This window comes from Phocoena sinus, chromosome 14 (genome assembly GCF_008692025.1).
Source record: "Phocoena sinus isolate mPhoSin1 chromosome 14, mPhoSin1.pri, whole genome shotgun sequence".
Classification (NCBI taxonomy): Eukaryota; Metazoa; Chordata; class Mammalia; order Artiodactyla; family Phocoenidae; genus Phocoena; species Phocoena sinus.
Window position 1 is genome coordinate 30,589,278 of NC_045776.1, and position 22,825 is coordinate 30,612,102.

Below are 22,825 nucleotides of genomic sequence, written 5' to 3' on the forward strand. Positions count from 1 at the left end.
TGCAGCATGGGGGATCTCAGTTCCTCAACCAGGGATCGAAGCTGCATCCCCTGCATTGGAAGGCAGATTCTTAACCACTGGACAACCAGGGAAGTCCCCACTCTTGTATTATTTTAAATTTAGTCTGCATTTGTGAATTTTTTTTCTTTTATTTTGAAATCTGTCCTGAGTTCTATCATCTTACCTAATTCTAGTTTATGCTGTTGGTTCATCTTTTTTTCATTATGGTAACATATACATAAAACAAAATTTAGTATTTCAACCATTTTCAAGTATACAATTCAGTGACATTAAATACATTCACAATGCTGTGCAACCATCACCACTATCCAAATTCAAAATAATTATGTCTAAAGATTGAGCAGGACCTCAGAAAGATGGAGGCAGCAGTATAGTTTCTGAATCTCTCCAAACCCTTTCATGGAAGAAGATCAACTAAAACTAAACACCCATAGGTGACATTTATCAGCATCTACCATTTCCAGAACTTTTTCACCATCCCAAACAGAAACTCTATAGCCATTAAACAGTAACTTCCAATTCCCTCCTCGATCCATGTTCTTTCATCTTTTCCATTGTTTTTCCTAACATCTTTTAGCTCACTTTGAAATAATAGGTTACAGTTTTGATCTGTTTTGTGGACCTGTTTTTTCCAACTTGATTTTATTGTCTGAAGAGATGCTATTCTGCTCCTTATTCTCTTTCTTCTTACAGTGCCTCTGTACGGGATTTGATCCCCATCCTTTTCTTTTATTGAGTTTTGGATGAAAAAAGTTTTAAAGCACTTTGAAACGGAGGTGTGAGGCCATGTGGAAATATGTTCTTCATAGCTGTTTCATCAATGCTTCACTTATACTGTATTGAAATAACTGTTTTCCAGGAGGCATAAACAAGTGGGCTTTATCATTGGACAGAGTGCAGAGAAAGGACCCCACGAAAGCTGATCACCTTAGCAAAAATGATTTAGTTATGATTTCACCCAAGATTGGTCATAAACCAGCCTTGGAAACTCAATGAACCAGAGACAAGGTATAATGCCATCTTTCTTTCTCTCTGCCTCAACTCTCAAGGATTTGTCACCTACGTGTTATTAGTAATTATTACTTGTTTTCTGTTCATAATTACTATCAGAAGACACAGCATTTATGGGCCTAATTACACTGTCCAGCTACACACCATTCTTCTTCATTTTGGCTTCCTGTCCACTAGTAGGAACCTGATTTATTTTTGTTCTCCCTTCACCACAGCCCAATAATTTTTGTGAATGACTCTCAGTCTCACCAGAATCTGTATCTCTCACTCTGCCCCAACATCCCACCCCATCATTCACTCCCTGAAGTGTACTCTAGAAATTTAGGTAAACTGGATATTTTACCACTGTTCACCATCTCCTATGAAAAAAGAAGAAGAGCAGCTTTCTTATGGAATGATGGAGAACTTGTAAAGATAAAACACCAGTCTGCAGGAGAAAGGGAAGAAGAGAATGATGGAAATAGTTTCTGGAAAACTATTTTTAGATTATGTTTTGTTTGTTCCTGGTAAATAAATTGAAATCTTCTAAACATTAAAAAAAAACCTAAACCACTAAATTCAATAATACAGGAATATAACTTAAAAAAAAATTATTTGGCTGTGCAGCATGTGGGATTGTAGCTCCCCAACTAGGGATTGAACCCACGCCTGCTGCATTGGAAGCACAGAGTCTTAACAACTGGACCACGAGGGAAGTCCCAGGAATATAACTTTTACAGGAGAAGTTATAAACCCCTTGGTTATATGAACTGGAGATTTTTAGTAAGAAGTCATATATTTTAAATGACTTGGAGCTTTAAAGAAAGGAAGGAAGGAAGAAAGAAAAAGGGACTTCCTTTGTGGTGCAGTGGATATAATATCAAAAATAAATAAATTAATTAAATAAATTTTAAAAAGAAAAAAAATGCTGAATCCACTGACTAATTATTTAGGCTGTTATATCTCGCTATTTCCAGATACATCCCTTTAAAAACTTTTGGTTAAAGGTTATCTTATGACAGAACAAATGAATTACAAATTTTTCTCTTTGTCCAAAATTTGAGAAATTCCCCTACACTTCTACCTTCAAATTTTATAAAAAGGGAAAAGTAGTGACAACCCTTATACTTACATCCAATTGCATCATCTGGCCACATGCCTTCTACATCAATCAAATATCTACAAAACAACAAAATTCGAGTCATTTGTAAATAAAAATAAAATCAAGGTTTTGCAAAAAAGGTCCATTTCGCTTTAACAAATATAGATATAAAAATCCTAAGAAAATATCAGCATATCTAATCAATAGCTATTAAAGAATGATATACACCAGGACTACAAAAAGGTGTTATTTCAAGGATGCAAGGATAATGCAACTTTAGAAAATCTATTAATATATTTATATTAATACAACAATTTAATTAATAAAGAAAGAGAATAAAATACAGGACAAAACTGACAGATGTTAAAAAGTTATCTGATAACATGCAACAGTCAGTTTCGGTGAAAATGCTCTGTACGCTAAAAACAGGAGACCTGATATGACAGAGTATTCATCAAGAACCAGCAAATAACAAAAGACACATTAAGATAAATATTAACATCATATCTAAAAAACCCTATCTAACCAACCATAGGAGCCAGAAACTTAGGAATCACCATCACTGACAGTTATTTCTCCCTCACACTCATCCTCAACCCAACACCAGTGCTAACAATGATACTGCCTATATACCTCTAGAATCTGTCCACATCTTTCCACCAAAATGACCACCATACCCTGGTCCAAGCCACCGTTATGCCCAATTTCTACAAAAGTCTCCTAACTTGTTTCCTCATTTCCACTCTTTCTCCCTGCAGTGTATTCTCCACTTGGTAGCAAAATGATAGGTTGAAAATGCAATTGGGTATGTTCCACACACTCACCTTGAAGAAAAAAGTTCAATGGTTTTCTATTACTCTTAAAGTCTGAAACCTTAAACATAAGCCTGCACGATCGATCTCCTACCCACACTTGAAGCTCCATTATAATCACAGGCTCCCCCAACAGCCCCACCTTCCTGACCAGTTCCTCCAGCACAGCATATGCTTTCCTCTATAGGATCTTTTGCTATTCCTTATGCTCAGAAATCTCTCCCCAACGTCTCTATCTGGTTAATACCTACTCATCCTCCAGATATCAGCTGAAACATTCCCTAAATAAACCTTCTCTAATCTCCATGATGAGATCAAATCCTCCCTAAAATATGCTCTCATGGCACCATGTTCCTCTGCTTGGCACTTGTCAGAGATGTAATTCTACATGCAGAGTATGATTCTTGAATATCTATTCCCTCTCTGGACTGTTAGAATTCACAAAGGGCAAGCCAAGTCTCTTCACACAGAATTTCACAAGCCTTTTTGCTAGCACCCAGCACAGTGCTTAAACATAACACATGCTCAATAAGTATTTCCTGCGTGAACAACCATAAATTGGTACAGTGTAGCAACAACCACAAAAAGCATAAGGGCATCAACACTTTGATGCAGAAGTCCCATTCTGAGTGAAGTTAACTGAGACAAAGCATATATATTCAAACGTGTTCACACAGGAATGTTCATTACTTTGACGTTTTATAATATCAAAAACTTCTGACTTTTATATGTTCATCAGTGAGCAAAGGAACAAAGCAGCCTTAAAAAAAATAAACAAATGGACCTAATGAAACTTAAAAGCTTTTGCACAGCAAAGGAATATATAAACAAGACAAAAAGACAGCCCTCAGAATGGGATAAAATATTTGCAAATGAATAAACAAAGGATTAATCTCCAAAATATATAAATAGGTCATGCAGCTCATTATTAAAAAAAAAAAAACAAACAACCCAATCAAAACATGGGCAGAAGATCTAAATAGACATTTCTCCAAAGAAGACATACAGATGGCCAAGAGGCATATGAAAAGCTGCTCAACATCACTAATTATTAAAAAAATACAAATCAAAACTACAATGAGGTATCACCTCACACCGGTTAGAATAGGCATCATCAGAAAATCTACAAACAACAAATGCTGGAGAGGGTGTGAGGAAAGGGAACCCTCTTGCACTGCTGGTGGGAATGTAAACTGATACAGCCACTATGGAGAACAGTATGGAGGTTCCTTAAAAACTAAAAATAGAATTACCATAGGACCCAGCAATCCCACTACTGAGCATATACACAGAGAAAATCATAATTCAAAAAGACATATGCACCCCAATGTTCAATGTGGCACTATTCACAATAGCTAAGTCACGGAAGCAACCTAAATGCCCATCGACAGATGAAATGACAAAGAAGATGTGGTACGTATACACAATGCAATATTACTCAAAGATAAAAAAGAATGAAATTGGGTCATTTGTAGAGACGTGGACGGACCTAGAGACTGTCATACAGAGTGAAGTAAGTCAGAAAGAGAAAAACAAATATTGTATATTAATGCATATATATGGAATCTAGAAAAATGGTACAGTTGGACGGGTTTGCAAGGCAGAAATAGAGACACAGATGTAGAGAACAAACGTATGGACACCAAGCGGGGAAAGTGGGGCGGGGTGGGGGTCGGTGGTGGTGAGATGAATTGGAAGATTGGTATTGACATATATACACTAATATGTATAAAATAGATAACTAATAAGACCTGCTGTATAAAAAATAAATTTTAAAAATTCAAAAATAAATAAAAATAATAAATAAATAAATAAATTAAAAAAAAAAAGAAGAATCAGGTTGGAAGACTGTCAAAACAGCACACAGATCACACACTCAAGCCCCGGAAGATGGGGAAGTGCATTATGTACCCCACTTCGGATGACATCTCCCTGCCTCACAAGTCTCAGTCTGACTGGGCTAGCTTTGGCAAGGGGATGGAGCTGGATCAGGAGCCACTGCTGCCATATCTGGATCAAGTTCCAGTTTTGGTCTATCACCCAACACCTAGCCAGACTCACCTAGCAACTTAACTGAGAGGAACAAAATAGGATAGCTCAAAAGAATAGGCCTCATACAGCATCAGCCTAAAGGAGTTTATGATCCTGGAAGAAACGGATCAGAAAAAGGGATCTGGGGGACTTCCCTGGTGGTACACGGGCTAAAGACTCTGCACTCCCAATGCAGGGGACCCAGGTTCGTTCCCTGGTCATGGAACTAGATCCCACATGTATGCCACTACTAAGAGTTTGCATGCCACAACTAAGGAGCCCACCGGCTGCAAATAAGACCCAGTGAAACAAAAAAAAAAAATCAATAAAATAAAACAAATATTAAATAAAAAGATCCGGGAGTGTGTGATCTGTATGATGAACTTTGTTTATGAGAACCCAATTTGATTTCTGCTGTGTATGCAGATCACCAGGGCTGTACAGATGACTGGCTGATGAGATGCTTCACGTGCCCCTCCTGCATGGAGACAGTTGACGCAGAACTGCTTTTGTCCTACAAGACTAACTAAGCCAGTGACTCGCACCTGACTTCAAGAGAACCATCATTTTTGGTGGTTTTGATCTTTTGTTGTTGAACCCAAAGAGCCAGGGATTAGGAATTAAGATCATGAATGAAAGTTTCCTAAAAATTCCTGAACAGCTGCAGATGTTGGGGAAAAGTATGTGATATTTTAGAAATTTAGGGGGAAAAGTAGGATGCTATTTTTATGTAAAGCCTTTGCCCAGTGTTTAAAAATATAATTGTATTCAGATCTTGTTATTGCTCCAGTACATAGGATTTGTGTAAAGTGTTAGAGCAGCTATATATGTTTCAATTGTGTGTCGAAGATTAGGATAAAGATAGTGGTTGTTGTTCCTAAGTGAGATATCTTTCTTCTTCCCCCTACCCAAATTCTTTTCTGAAGTTGCTGGAATTTGGGTCAAGGTTTTATTTAAAGCTACATTTTATAACACTGGCACAAAAAAGTAGTTTTAAGCTTTTTTGCACAGTTCTTTTTCTTTTTAGAATAAACATAGAGCATTTATTTTGTACTTTATAGGAATTCCACAAGTTAAGGTCCCATTGTTCTTTTGCTGTGATTGTTGTTACTATTGATGCTGCTGTTTTCTGTCTTTGCTGGTTCTTTCTAATCTACCATTTGTCGTTATTGGCATACAACAATCATCTCAGGGTCACAAGATGACTGCTGTAAAACCAAGTATCATATTCTAACAAAACAAGGAGGAAGCAGAAAAGGAGTCCCAATGGTCATTTTCCTAATGCATATTTATCTTTCTTCAGAGAAAAATATTATTCTCATAAGCACAATAACAACCTTCTCCTAATTGCTCATTTGCCAAAACAGATTGATATGACCATTCATAAGACAATTCATGGCAAAGAGGGATATGATAATGATTGCCTCAGCCTAACAAGGATTTATCCACTAAAGCTGAATGCTTCTCTCCTCAAAGAAATCAACACTTTTCTACATATAAAACACAATTCTCTTGAAGGGTTCTTCATAAGTGCATTATAGAAAAATTTAGTATGTCATAAGCACTTAAGAATTCGACATTCAACTGTAGTAGTATCCATGTTGGTTAATTTTCTTATGAGCCCCATGATGAGTTTGAGAAAAACTGAAAGAATTAGAGTATCAGGTTCTATTAAATCCTTACATGTATCTTGTTTAAGTTTTGGTTCATTAATTTATATCCAAATACATAAAGCAAATTTGGTGGAAAAATAAATAAATAAATAAGATTGAGGTCTGCAAATATTTTCATAGGAAGATGTCCACCATATATTAAATTATAAACCAGAATATCTAAATACTATACCATGAAATCACATGTACAGTCAGTGCTGTATATCCAATGGTTCCATATCCTGAAGATATGGAAGGCCAACAATACTACATCATTTTATGGACGGGACTTGAGCATCTGAGGATTTTAGTATCCATGGGGAGTTCTGAAACCAATCCCCTGCAGATTTCCAGGGACCACTGTATATGCTTATATCTGCATTTTTTTACGTCTCAAAAAATATGTGCTAAATTATTACAGGTGGTCACCACTGAGTAGGGGGCAAAATTGCCTTCCACTTCATACATTTCTCTGACTGCATTTTTTGCATTCAGCTTACATTACTACTGTAAACAGAACAATTTAAACATGGTCTGCCTCTTGGGGTTGGCAACTCACCTGCAGATGTGGTAGCCAGTCCTGTTTAAACCATGGGTACAGTGGACACCAATAAGTCTGTCTATAAAAGAGGGAATATTGAATTAAGTAAGTGAAGTAGACACACTAAAAACAAGTTAACAATTTTCTGAAGAGTAGCCTTTATTAGTTACCACAACACTATCACTATTCTGAAAACGAAAAACTCTGAAGACAAGAGTGTTTTTGCAGGAATGTACTACAAAGTATTAATTACTATAAAGTCAAAATTCATTGTCTCTGGGAAATTTTGCATAGCCTCCAATCAGATGCAATAGCATGGACTGGAGAATGCCCATCAGGAACTGATCTGACTATAGAAAAAGGGAGTGGAAAAAAAAAACAGGCTATCAGAAGAATAGAATTTGTTTTGAGTGAAAGAAATGGAATGCCTTCACTTTTAATGCTCAATATTAAAAAGAACAAAAAGTTTCTAAAAGGATCTTGGGGTCCCAAAGAACTTCCATTCCTTCTCTCATTCACTGCTCCTCACACACCATGGGTCTATGTGCCTGTGCAGTTCTCGGGTAATTAGCACTGTGCTTATTTCACAATGAAACAATAAGGCTTGAGACATAAGCCCAAGATGCACAGCAGGCAAACAGAAAAAAGACTAGAATCGAGCCTCAGATTTTTCCAACTATGCCACAGTATTTCATGGTCCAGCACTTTAAAAAAATTATATGAGAAAGTAAATAAAACACAACATGTAGCTGATCTCTGCAAAATGTATGTCTGTGACTATGTGGTGTCTGGCATTCGTCATCTCCTGCCTGGATTACTACCGCCCTACAATTCTAACAGTCTCTTCTATTTCAACTGATCCTCCACATGGAAGATGTTATCTTTCTAAAATATAAACTTGGCTGGATTGCTCTGTTGCTTAAGCATCTTCACTTAGCACAGAATAAAGCCCAAGTTTTTAGCATAGCATTGAGAATTCTTTATAAACAAATATCATTCTGTCTCTCCAACTGAATTATAAGTTCAAACTATAACTTACAAGGACCTACATCATCCACCTCCCTGCTTTCCACTGCCAGCCTCCCTGATCTCATTCTCTACTGCCCTGCCCTCACTCACTTGCCCCTGTCCAGCCACACTGGCCTCCTTACCATTCCTCAAACATACCAAGCACAGTCGTGCCTCTGGGAATTTTCTTATGAGTTGCATGGTGAGTTTGAGAAAAACTGAAAGAATCAGAATATCAGGTTCCAGTAAATTGTTACATATATCTTGCATAAGTTTTTGTTCATTAATATATATCCAACTACCTAAAGAAAATTTGGAGGAAAATAATAACAATAAATAAATAAATAAGATTGAGGTCTCCAAATATTTTCATAGGAAGATGGCCACCATACATTAAATTATAAGCCAGAATATCTAAACACTATACAGCTGAATCACGTGTACAGTCAGTGCTGTATATCCAACTGTTCCATATCCTGCACATATGCAAGGCCAACTATACTACACCATTTGACATACGGGACTTGAGCATCCCAGGATTTTGGTATCCATGGGGAGTCCTAAAACCAATCCCCTGCAGATACCAAGGGATCATTGTATATGCTTATATCTGCATTTTTTACGTCTCAAAAAATATGTGCTAAATTATTACTGGTAGTAACCTCTGAGTAGGGGGCAAAATTGCCTTCCACTTCATACATTTTTCTGACTGCATTTTTTGCATTCAGCTTACATTAGCTTACATTACTGTTGTAAACAGAACAATTTAAACATGGTCTGCCTCTGGGGGTTGGCAACTCACCTATAGATGAGGTAGACAGTCCTGTCTAAAACATGGGTACAGTGGACACCAATAAGTCTGTCTATAAAACAGGGAATATGGAATTAAGTAAGCGAAGTAGATACACAAAAAACAAGTTATACAATTTTCTGAAGAGTAGCATTTATTAGTTACCAAAACATGACCACTTCCTGAAAAGGAAAAACTCTGAAGAAAAGAGTGTTTTTGCAGGAACGCACTATAAAGAATTAACTACTATAAAGTCAAAATTCATTGTCTCTGGGAAATTTTGCATAGCCTCCAATCAGATGCAATAGCATGGACTGGAGAATGCCCATCAGGAACTGATCTGACTATAGAAAAAGGGAGTGGAAAAAAACAAAAACACACTATCAGAAGCATAGAATTTCGTTTTGAGTGAAAGAAATGAAATACCTTCACTTTTAATGCTCAACATTAAAAAGAACAAACGGGTTCTGAAGAGCTCTTGGGGTCCCAAAGCACTTCCATATCTTCTCTCATTCACTGCTCCTCACATACCATGGGTCTATGTGCTTGTGGAGTTCTCAGGTTAACTAGTACCATTTTTATTTCACAATGAAAAAGTAAGGCTTGAGATGTAAGCCCAAGCTGCACAGCAGGAAAACAGAAAAAAGACTAGAATCGAGTCTCAGATTTTTCCAACTATGCCAAAGTATTTCGTGGTCCAGCACTTTAAAAAAATTATATGAGAAAGTAAATAAAATGCAACAACATGTAGCTAATCTCTGCAAAATTTATTTCTGTGACTAGGTGGTGTCTGGTATGCATCATCTCCTGCCTGGATTACTACCACCCTACAATTCTAACAATCTCTTCTATTTCAACTGATCCTCCACATGGAAGATGTTATCTTTCTAAAACATAAACTTGGCTGGATTGCTCTGTTGCTTAAACATCTTCACTTAGCACAGAATAAAGCCCAAGTTTTTAGCATAGCATTGAGAACTCTATAAACAAATATCAGTCTGTCTCTCCAACTGAATTATAAGTTCAAACTATGACTTACAAGGACCTATATCATCCACCTCCCTCCTTTCCCCTGCCAGCCTCCCTGATCCCATTCTCTGCTGCCCTTCCCTCGCTCACTTTCCCCTGCTCAGGCACACTGGCCTCTTTACTATTCCTCAAACATGCTAAGTACAGTCATGCCTCAGGGACTTTGCACCTACTATTCCTCCTGCTTCAGAACACACCCTCCCACCCCATCTCCAATCTCCCAGATATCCAATGGCTTGTATCTCATTTGAAGGCTCTGCTCAATCGACATCTTAATAGAGGGGATTTCCCTGATCACCTACCACATTCCCTCACCTCTTCATCTTCTTTTGTTATTCTCCAAAGCATTTACCACCACTTGACACTCCATATATTGACTTATTTATTCATCTCTCTCTCCCACTAGAATGTAAAGTATGTAAGGGCAAGAATTTTGTTCTCTTCCTACTTCCTAGAACAGTGCCTTCAACTTAGAAGGTGTTATACAAATATTTTCTGAAAATGAATTCTTTGCCCTTTCACACTACCCTACAGTCACACCAGAGTCTGCCCCTACAGAGCACAAGTTCAAACCCTGTGCCTTTTGTACCTGTTCCAAATACCTGGGCTGTCCTTTCCTCATTCCAGCAAAATCCTCTTCCCTGAAGCCCAGCTCAAATGCTGTCTCCTCAGTAAGGCCTTCTTCAATTTCTCCTCTATATTCCTGATGCACTTGATTCTTTTATCATAATTACCCACTTATAGTCACTACATGTTTATCTTCCTAGACAACTGTAAGTTGCTACTGAACAAAGACTTCTACTCACCTCTGTATCCCTGTGCCCAAAACAACAAACCTATAAGGCACTTGGTGTTTACTGAAACTATTTTCTTAGTCTCTACCAATTCTAGGGAGTGGATAGTATAGTCTCCTCCTCATTATCAGTGATTCTGGCAACTGTGGGAGGGGATTATAGCAGAGAAAGTCACGAATGGATCATAACTAAGGTCCTGAGACTGCAATGGAAGAGAGCATGGTGAAATTAGCCCACCGCATGCAGAAGACCCACAGAGGAGTCAGCATATGCAATGGACTACACTTGGTATAACATGTGAACAATCAAGGTTTAAAAACGTGTTCTCATGCACTTGTAAGGATCTTCTAGCCCACGTGGAACAGACAGGACATACACAAAGGAACCTGGAGGAAGTGAGTAGGCTGGCAGCTGCACCTTAACATCTTAAGAGGTAACATTTCTGTGACTACAGTTTACACAAATCAGATAATTTGCCTCCTTTCTAGACACCCTGGTGATCACAGACAAGGCAAAGCCTCTCACGTTTTAAAGCTAATGTACAGAGAAGATCTGTGAATAGGGCTTAAGATATTTAAGAGCTAGTATGTGCATTAAGCAACCAGGTTATAGAATGAAAGTTTATCTTGAAATTCCAGTCTCTCCCTCTCTCTTTCTCACCTCCTATCTCCTATCTTCCCACCTCCATCTCTATTGCTTCTCCCCTACTCCCTGTTTTATGTATATATGCACATTATTTTATATGTACACGGAATATTTACTGTCTTTTAGATTTATTTAATAAAGTGCACACTCCTCAGGCTAAATTTAGAAAGAGGACAAAATGAACACTTTCTCATGGGGGTCAGTGGTGTTACAAAGACAAAAGATTCCTCAGTCTTAAAACATGGCAAACACCATGCTCCTTCTGATAGTTAGATGCTAGAAAAAGGCAAGTGTATCCTTAAAATTCACACGCTATTAAGACCTACTATCAACAATGTAGATCTTAAAGTGGAAACAAGAAAACACCAGCCTTTTAAGTTCTTCCTGTCTGAAGATAAGAATAAGACGTGGTCGTGTTTTTCCTCACTTGCACCCAAAGTGTAAAAGCAGCAAACATATCTTAAACACATATGATGAGGAAGCCACTCTTCCAGTCCACTTTCTTTTGTTTTCCTTCTAGGGATCTGCCTCACCTTGAACCTTTGCTTTTTGTTTTCTCTTTTATATACACTAAGAACCTGAGAGTCTTAACCTTTTCTTCCACCTCTCAACCAATAAATAGGACAAAAGAACATTTTTTAAAATGTATTTTCCATTCAAATTTTTAAAAAAAGAGATAAGTAAGCTAGTTCAGTTCATATTTCTCACAAAAATCACTTTCGAGTCTAAACTAAATTGTTTGTCACCATAAACAGGAAAAACATCGCACTTAATTAGCACCATCTGACATTTCCACCTTAATGTTACCAAACACAACAGGCCTAATGTCAGAACTATTAAAAATGTTAAAAATTGCCAACCCCACTCAAAATGCATACCAAAGTCCAGGTAAAGAAAAAAAAAAACAAACAAAAAACAACTCACCATTATCTTTATTTTCTTTCAGAAACCCGTTAACAGCACATTGGAATTTAAAACTAGTGTCGTCATCTGGCACCTGATGCCCAATTGTACAAATTTTAAATAAGGAATAGTTTATGGTAAGTCCTAAAAGGCAAAACCATGAAAATATGTATTATTTCCTTTGTAGGGAAAGAATAAAAAATTAATTAGAGAAGGCAGAATATAAACCAGGAGAGTATATTAAACTTAGTATGTCAGTCATTCTGATAAGAGCCATTTTTTCCAAAGCTCCTTTAACCAGTAATTATCACTTGAGTTTCATTAAAACTGCAGAATGGACAGTTACTAGGCATGCAAAAGGAAAAGGAAATCTATGTGAATGAATGCACATTTAACTCAAAATGATATAAACAGTTCTACCTACATTTATGTTCTATCTTACATTTCAAGGGCCATAAAGCAGCTGTGATTTAAGTAGAATAGTAGAATAGAGTCAGAAGAACTTGGATTCGAATTAGGAAACAGAGCCAATTTCAGGCATTGTTGAGAACTGGTATTCGTGGGGTGGGAGATAGTAGACTATCAATAGAAGACAGAAAAGGATAAGTGAAAATTCTCTAGTTCTGAATTTAAATGGAAAGTAGCAGTATGAACCTATGACATATTTTAAAAATATTAAAAACAAACATACATTTTTCCTAGCTCTGACCACTGAAAAGGTCTAGAAACAACAGATGTCATATCAAAAGGACTCAGGAGTCACTGAGAATCTCCAACTGGCCAAAGATAGGGACTCAGAATAATAACTGTAATGGAGTCCATGGTGATATGAATAAATAAATTTACAAAATTGGTCACCACTGGAGGATATTTGTGAATCAACTCATTATTTTGAAAACTGTGAAATAAAAGAAGAGAATCATGCCTCTACAACTGGGCAACAAAATAGCTGATGAGGGGAATCTTCTCCTCATAGAAATATATGCAGCTAATAAGTGAAAAAAAGAACAACAGAATTCACCATTTTTTGAAGCCTCAACTGAATTAATGGATGTAGGTATGAATCATCAGTGACTGCTAATATCACAGAAAGAGACAATTACATACGTCTTCGTGAAAGAACACACCATCACCTACGAAACTGTTTTGTCAAAACAAAACATGCAAGTTTCATTCTGATCAACTACCAATTTAAAGAAATAAAAGGACTGAAGAATATGTTCACAACACATGGAATGTAATCATCAAAATCTAGATGGGACAAATTACCTGGTTTCTTTCAAAATAAACTTCAAGGAGGAGAAAAAAGTGAGAGAGACATGCAGGGAGAACCTATAGATTAAACAAGACTTCAGAGACCTAACAATCAACGGCAAAGTGTGGACCTTATGTGGATCTAATTCAAAATTCTTAAAAACAATTTTTTATGACATTTAGGAGACAACTGCAAATGTGAGCACTCACTGGGTATTTATTATTAAAAAATGATATTAAGGAATAAAAGCCCTATATTTTAAATATACATACCAAAAATATATAGCTCGGGCTTCCCTGGTGGCACAGTGGTTGAGAATCTGCCTGCAAATGCAGGGGACACAGGTTCGATCCCTCGTCTGGGATGAACCCATATGCCACGGAGCAACTAGGCCCGTGAGCCACAACTACTGAGCCTGTGTGTCTGGAGCCTGTGATCCACAACGAGAGGCCACGATAGTGAGAGGCCCATGCACCGCGATGAAGACTGGCCCCGCTTGCCACAACTAGAGAAAGCCCTCACACAGAAACGAAGACCAAACACAGCCACGAAATAAATAAATAAATTAATTAATTAATTAAAATGTATAGGTGTAATTACATGTTGTTTTGGTGCTCCTTCAAAATAATATGGAATGGGGTGAAACAGGTGGGGGTATAGATAAAAGATGACAGCCATCACTTGGTAAATATTAAAGCTGGATGAGTTCATCAAGGAACACTTACAGTATTTTGTATACTTTTGTATATGTTTAAAATTTGTGATAATTGTTTAAAAACAAGATGACACTGTAGAAAACAGTTTGGCAATTTCTCAAACGTTAAACGTAGAGCTACCGTATAATCCAACAACTCCGCTACTACCTACACTGCACATCTAAAAGGAGTGAAAGCACGGATTTGAGCAAATATTCATACACCAATGATCACAGCAGCATGATTCACAATAGCTACAAGGTGGAAACAACCCAAGTGTCAATCAACCGATGAATAACAAAATATGGTATATACACACAGTGGGATTTATTAAGCCAAAAAACAAATGGCATTTTGTTACATGCTAAAACATGGATGAACTTTGAAAACACTAGGTTTAGTGAAATAAGTCAGACATAGAAGGATAAATATTGTAGATTCCACTTCCACGAGGTATCTAGAATAGGCACATTCATAGAGACAGAAAATAGAATAGAGGCTACTAAGGGCCGATGGGAGGGATAATGGGGTTCTTACTGTTTGACGGTTACAGAGTTTTTGTTGAGGATGATGAAAAAGTTTTGGTTATAGACAGTGGTGATAGTTATACAACACTGTGACTGTATTTAATGCCACTGAACTGCATATTTATAAATGGTTAAAATAAATATGATTTATCTATATTTTACCACAATAAAAAAAGAGGAATAACTGAGTTGAAATTTCAATTTTTCCTTGTCTGAGAGTCACTTTCACTGTCTGTAAAATTAGTAATTGTAGTTGTCTATCCTCTGAGCTTAGTGCAGAGTAAGCACTCAGTAGGAGATATCAGTACTACTTCCACTTCAACAGCAAAGGATTGTTGTGAAGATTAACTAACTCGAATGGATATGAAAGAACTTCGTAAATGGCAAACTGCTATACAAATGTTAACAAACATTAGGTGTTACTGTCACCCAAGGCCATGGAACAGGTCAGAAGAAGGATAATTCTTTGCACTGGTATGTCCTACATGGGCCAAGAGAATACATGGGTTTCTGTATTATATCAGAAGATATTAGGAAAAGAAAGCATAAAACTTAGAGAACAGTTGTCTTTTACAGTGATGCTTAATCATACTCAGGAAACTACTTAAAATAAGTGCTAAACACATAATGGACGTACCTTTCTTTCATTTTAGGCTATTACTATTCTTACTAAAAGTTTACTTCATTTTCAAAATATAGAACATGGAAGCTTATAGAATTTCTTAAGCATATCTAGAGCCTACTGCCAAATACTATAGTTCAATTCATATCTTTAATCTCATTTTGAAACAGCAATTACAAATGTGTATTTCAGGAAACCACTAGCTTCCCTTTTTGAATCCATGAAAGAAGGCCAAGATTCACCTTAGCATAAGATGATAACTGCTGAACTACCATGAATTATTACAGTATCAGAAAGAAGGTCATTTTCAATTACAGGTTCCGTTTACCTCTGGCTTATAATAGCGGCGAGTATATCTTAAGTCAATAATCAGCCAAAGTTCTTCATTGCATTATTGGAGTCTGTTAAAAGAGATCCAAGGGGGAGAAACGTTCTTCTGGAGCAAGATTCTTTTCAAAACTCTGTCAGAAAGAATAAAATAAGAAAGAACATATGTTAATCCTTTACTATATTATCAATTTATTCAAACCCTGTGATGCTAACATATGAGATTCAAAGTAAAGTTTCTTCCTCTGGAGTTTACAAACGATATTACAATCCTTTCTTCCAGAGAGATTAGATAGAAGAAAATAAGCTCACTTCTATATATTTATTTCTATGTTTGTTTATTTCATGTTGGTCTCCTAACCTGACTGTAAACTCCCAGAATGAAGGGACCACATCAATTTTGCCTACCACTGTATTGCCAGCTCCATCCAGGGTGCCTGAAAATAAACAGAAAAATAAATATTTCTTGAATATCTACATATAGGAAGGATGGCTTTCACTGCTAAATATTCTTTTATGTATTAGGCTTATACATGTACTCTGTTCCATTGATCTGTTTGGTTATTCAAGTGCCAGCAACACACTTTTCTTTTTAAATTAGTAGACTAATTTTAGAGCAGTTTGAGATTCACCGCAAAACTGAGCAAAATGTACACAGTTCCCACTTATATCCTCTCTCCTTCAAACCATACAGCCTTCCCCATTATCAACATGCCATACCAGTGTGCTTCCTTTGTGAGAATTCATGAACCAACACTGACACATCATGATCAACCAAAGTCCATAGTTTATTGCATTCATGGTACAAGTAACTGACTATTCCTTTATTTCTAGTATAGTCATCCCCAAACATTTACATACTGAGATACATATTACTTTCTTATAAATTACTTTATTCTTTATTTATAGTTAGGGCATTCCATTGGTGTTGCTGTTTTTTAAATTAAGTTCAAAAGTAGGTTCTATTTATCTATGAATTCCATTGCTGTATAGTAAAAGAGGTATTAAAATATATTTGCGATAAAAAGGGAAAATGGAGTATGACAGGGTTGAGAGCCAGGGCTCTATATGGTGAATTCAGATTTGTGGAAGAATTTGGTATTAACTTTTGCTTACCTTTTTTTTTTTTTTTTAAACATCTTTATTGGGGTATAATTGCTTTACAATGGTGTGTTAGTTTCTGCTTTATAACAAAGTGAATCAGCTATACATATACATATGTTCCCATATGTCTTCCCTCTTGCTTACCTTTTTTGAAGGAACTTTGAAAGCAATGAAATGAGTCCTAGGCATCTGCTGTCCAACTGGGAGATAGTTTTTCCACCTGTTAATATGTTTTTTGTTAGGTAAATTTTATGTTAATCTGTCTCCCTGCATAGGATGAATGCGCCTTGAAAATGGAAATCATATCCGTCTATAGTAGGGATATGATTTCTTTCTGCTTTACATCTTGCTGCTCCCCTTATTCAACCCCACCTAGTAATAACCTATACTTCCCTTGTTCCTGATTTCCCATCTCGAAAACAGATAAAAGGCAACAAAACAATGCAAAGATCTCAACAAATAAGGGATATCTAAAACCAGAGATGGCCAGAACTTCTGTATCCCTGATAAAACCTAGCCTGGTGTTGACTACTAAGGTATCATTAGTACAGGCGTGTTGACTGAAATAGTTTAAACTCAATTCTTCCACTTCACAATTTACTTTTAGTCCTCATACAAAACCTGATAATAAAATTCCTTAATGCTAGGAATCACAGTGAAAAATAATATCTGAACTGACTTCTGTAAGATGGGTTAGAACTAAGGTTAATTCAGTGTATGTGAAGCATAGAAAGTGAGGGCAAAAGTGGCACAATATGGGGCCAGAGAAGCAGAGAGGATTCTAGACCACGCAGAGTGTTAAAGGCCAACAGTTTGTTTTCTATTCTCAAAACAATGTTTTTGAGCGATGTTTATGAGCAATGTTCCAACTGGCTTTTAAGGTTTCTTGTGTGAAGAATGTATTGGAAGGAAACAAGAAATATGGACACTACTTAGGACCTAATTGCAACAGACAGGCAAATTCAGTATTAGGATGTTGAGGAAGAGTTGACAGATTCAGAAGAAATTCAGGAGGTAAACTGAATCAGGCTTAATGGGGTATGAGATTCAGGAAAGGAAGGTCTTAAGGAATTAAAGGGTTTAGTACGTATATGAGCAAAGCCGAAGAATTAATCATTTGAATGTACAGAGGTAGATCTCTCAAATGACACTGGTTAGGAAGCAATTGTACGCCCTATATAATTCCAAGAGACAACACAAATCAACTGTTTCGATGGAAAATTCGGTGGTACCGGTGCGTTTTTTCACTCAAACTTAGTTCCAGTAACTATTCCTCACATTTTCTGTGCCTAAACAACACAGATTGAGGAACTGAAGGGGATTCCATTTTGGTAATTAAGGAGTGTCCCCAACACTGACAGTCCCATCTTAAAAAGCAGTCCCTCTGCATTTTACCCGAGGAGCAATGGCCAGAGCCTCCCTTTTAAAACGATGGGGAGAAATCAGAATATCACACACGGTCCCTTTCAGCTACTGTGAACTGAGCCGTGAGACGACCAATACCCCTTAGCACAGCGTGGACGGGCCAGTGCATGGGGGCAACTGTGACAGGCGACAGCACAAGAGATGAAGCCCAGGCCCAGGGGCTGTGAGCTCCTCTGTAAACGCCCAGGGGCCACGGCATATTACCTTCCTGGGATGTGCTTTCCGCCCTTCCTCGTGGCCAACGAATGTCCAGAAAAGCCACGACGCTGCTCCCAGCACCTGCAGGCATGATGCCACTGGCTCATGTCACCCCTAAGATACCACCCACCCAATGCCAGGAGTCCAAAATCACCAACCCGGTGCCCCCAGTGCCAGCAGAAGGCTACGAACCACAGGGGCCTAGGCACAATCCCACGCAGCTCGTGGACCTCCTTCTACTGCCCATGCGCCACCATGCGTCCAGATGACGTCATCCCGCAGGCGCATTAACGCGCTTGATTAGTAAAGAGGATTCTGATGCCTGCAATTTCCCTCCTAAGCCGGAGGCTGTTTGCAGTCATCCATTAGTTCGTGTGTGTACCTTTCATAATTCCAATCATATGGTACGTGGAAAGTTGTCCCAGTCTCCCAGTTTCTTGTGTGGTTCTTTCAGATATTTCCCAAGTGCTTACATTCACACTTGTATCTTGTAAGTAAGTGTTTGTACATAAAAGATATCCTGTATTTCATAGAAGAGCAGCATACTATATACATAGTCTACAATGTGTCTTGGATAGTGATTTTCCCACTCAATTATTGCATACATCAATTCTATTCTCTTCAATAGCTGCGTTAACATTACGTAATTTTCATGACCAGTTCAATATTGATAGACTTTTAGTTGTTTTCAGATTGGGGTTATTTTTGTTTGTTTTTGTCCTCTGTTACAGATAGGCTGCAATGTGAACCTCTTTACACATGTATATAGCTATATATAAATTTCTAGACATAGAATTTCTGGAATGAAAGAGATGTAAACTTAAAATATTGAAAGATTATCAATCAATCTAATCTGCCTAATCAACCTTCAAAAATATTCTATCAACTGATACTCCACTCACAGTGAAACATTTATTGGGTTTCTATTATGTGCCTGGTATCATGCTGGAGGTTGTCAGTATACATTTACATTTTAGACAATTCCAAGAAATGCCTGATAGAGATAAGAGTGTAGCTCAAGTATAACATTTCCTCACAGTATCAGCCTTAGGGATCTGTACCTGTTAGAAAAACTATGAATCCTGCCACAAGTGGAACAGCAAAGAACAGTATGCCCTACAGTAGTCCTGAGGGTAAAATAGCATACTAAATTCCATTGTTATTTATAATAACAAATGTTTTCTGTTAGTTTTACTTTTTAGTTTCTAATTACTTTTTAAAAACATCTTTATTGGAGTATAATTGCTTTAGAGTGGTGTGTTAGTTTCTGCTTTATAACAAAGTGAATCAGTTATACATATACATATATACCCATATCACTTCCCTCTTGCGTCTCCCTCCCTCCCACCCTCATCACACCCCTCTACGTGGTCACAAACCACATAGCTGATCTGCCTGTGCTATGCGGCTACTTCCCACTAGCTATGTATTTTACGTTTGGTAGTGTATATATGTCCATGCCTCTCTCTCACTTTGTCACAGCTTACCCTTCCCCCTCCCCATATCCTCAAGTCTATGCTCTAGTAGGTCTGTGTCTTTATTCCTGTCTTACCCCTAGGTTCTTCATGACCGTTTTTTTCTCTTATATTCCATATATATGTGTTAGCGTATGGTATTTGTTTTGCTTTTTCTGACTTACTTCACTCTGTATGACAGACTCTAGGTCCATCTACCTCACTACAAATAACTCAATTTTGTTTCTTTTTGTGGCTGAGTAATATTCCATTGTATATATGTGCCACATCTTCTTTATCCATTCATCTGTTGATGGACACTTAGGTTGCTTCCATGTCCTGGCTATTGTAAATAGAGCTGCAATGAACATTTTGGTACATGACTCTTTTTGAATGATGGCTTTTTCAGGGTACATGCCCAGTAGTGGGATTGCTGGGTCGTATGGTCTTTCTATTTGTAGTTTTTTAAGGAACCTCCATACTGTTCTCCATAGTGGCTGTATCAATTTACATTCCCACCAACAGTGCAAGTGTGTTCCCTTTTCTCCACACCCTCTACAGCATTTATTGTTTGTAGATATTTTGATGATGGCCATTCTGACTGGTGTAAGATGAGATCTCAGTGTAGTTTTGATTTGCATTTCTCTAATGATTAATGATGTTGAGCATTCTTTCTTGTGTTCGTTGGCAGTCTGTATATCTTCTTTGGAGAAATGTCTATTTAGGTCTTCTGCCCATTTTTGGATTGGGTTATTTGTTTTTTTGTTATTGAGCTGCATGAGCTGCTTGTAAATTTTGGAGATTAATCCTTTGTCAGGCTGCTTCATTTGCAAATATTTTCTCCCATTCTGAGGGTTGTCTTTTGGTCTTGTTTATGGTTTCCTCTGCTCTGCAAAAGCTTTGAAGTTTCATTAGGTCCCATTTGTTTTATTTTTTGTTTTTATTTCCATTTCTCTAGGAGGTGGGTCTAAAAGGATCTTGCTGTGATTTATGTCATAGAGTGTTCTGCCTATGTTTTCCTCTAAGAGTTTGATAGTGTCTGGCCTTAGATTTAGGTCTTTAATCCATTTGGAGTTTATTTTTGTGTATGGTGTTACGGAGTGTTCTAATTTCATACTTTTACATGTACCTGTCCAGTTTTCCCAGCACGAATTATTGAAGAGTCTGTCTTTTCTCCACCATATATTCTTGCCTCCTTTATCAAAGGTAAGGTGACCATATGTGCGTGGGTTTATCTCTGGGCTTTCTATCCTGTTCCATTGATCTACCTTTCTGTTTTTGTGCCAGTACCATAGTGTCTTGATTACTGTAGCTTTGTAGTATAGTCTGAAGTCAGGAAGCCTGATTCCTCCAGCCTCATTTTTCGTTCTCAAGATTGCTTTGGCTATTCGGGGTCTTTTGTGTTTCCATACAAATTGTGAAATTTTTTGTTCTAGTTCTGTGAAAAATGCCAGTGGTAGTTTGACAGGGATTGCATTGAATCTGTAGATTGCTTTGGGTAGTAGAGTCATTTTCACAATGTTGATTCTTCCAATCCAACAACATGGTATATCTCTCCATCTATTTGTATCATCTTTAATTTCTTTCATCAGTGTCTTATAATTTTCTGCATACAGGTCTTTTGTCTCGTTAGGTAGGTTTATTCGTATATATTTTATTCTTTTTGTTGCAATGGTAAATGGGAATGTTTTCTTAATTTCACTTTCAGATTTCTCATCAGTAGTGTATAAGAATGCCAGAGATTTCTGTGCATTATTTTTGTATCCTGCTACTTCACCAAATTCATTGATTAGCTCTAGTAATTTTCTGGTAGCATCTTTAGGATTGTGTATGGATAGTATCACGTCATCTGCAAACAGTAACAGCTTTACTTCTTTTCCGATTTGGATTCCTTTTATTTCTTTTCCTTCTCTGATTGCTGTGGCTAAAACTTCCAAAACTATGTTGAATAAGAGTGGTGAGAGTGGGCAACCTTGTGTTGTTTCTGATCTTAGTGGGAATGGTTTCACTTTTTCACCATTGAGGATGACGTTGGTTGTGGGTCTGTCATATTTATTATGTTGAGGAAAGTTACATCTATGCCTACTTTTTGCAGTGTTTTTATCATAAATCGTTGTTGAACTTAGTTGAAAGCTTTCTCTGCATCTATTGAGATGATCATATGGTTTTTCTCCTTCAATTTGTTAATATGGTGTATCACATTGATTGATTTGCATATATTGAAGAATCCTTGCAGTCCTGGAATAAGCCCCACTTAATCATGGTGTATGATCCTTTTAATATGCTGTTGGATTCTGTTTGCTAGTATTTTGTTGAGGACGTTTGCATCTATGTTCATCAGTGATATTGGCCTGTAGTTTTCTTTCTTTGTGACATCTTTGTCTGCTTTTGGTATCAGGGTGATGTTGGCATCATAGAATGAGTTTGGGAGTGTTCCTCCCTCTGCTATATTTTGGAAGAGTTTGACAAGAATAGGTGTTAGCTCTTCTGTAAGTGTTTGATAGAATTCACCTGTGAAGCCATCTGGTCCTGGGCTTTTGTTTGTTGGAAGATTTTTTTTTTTGTGGTACACGGGTCTCTCACTGCTGTGACCTCCCTATTGCACAGCACAGGCTCCAGACGCACAGGCCCAGTGGCCATGGCTCACGGGCCCAGCTGCTCCATGGCATGTGGGATCCTTCCATAAAGGGACAAGAACCCTTGTCCCCTGCATCAGCAGGCGGACTCTCAACCACAGTGCCACCAGGGAAGCCCTGTTGGAAGATTTTTAATCACAGTTTCAATTTTAGTGCTTGTGATTGGTCTGTTCATATTTTATATTTCTTCCTGGTTCAGTCTTGGCAGGTTGCGCATTTCTAAGAATTTGTCCATTTCTTACATGTTGTCTATTTTATTGGCAT

At 37.4% G+C, this 22,825-nt stretch overlaps 1 long non-coding RNA gene and 1 pseudogene across 4 annotated transcripts; one reads left to right on the plus strand and one right to left on the minus strand.

Moving 5' to 3' along the window:
• Positions 1-17: 17 nt before the first annotated feature.
• On the minus strand, positions 18-15,864 carry LOC116764909. 4 transcript variants are annotated; one of them, XR_004353078.1, is made up of 8 exons: positions 15,746-15,864; positions 12,340-12,462; positions 8,960-9,020; positions 8,317-8,375; positions 7,168-7,228; positions 2,144-2,190; positions 1,376-1,459; positions 18-50 (listed from the first exon to the last, which is right to left on the minus strand). It is a non-coding gene; the product is annotated as an uncharacterized LOC116764909 (long non-coding RNA). The 4 variants fall into 4 exon arrangements; XR_004353081.1 differs by having other exon boundaries at positions 8,301-8,375; XR_004353079.1 differs by having other exon boundaries at positions 8,317-8,459.
• On the plus strand, positions 4,801-5,486 carry LOC116764908 (annotated as a pseudogene).
• Positions 15,865-22,825: the final 6,961 nt, after the last annotated feature.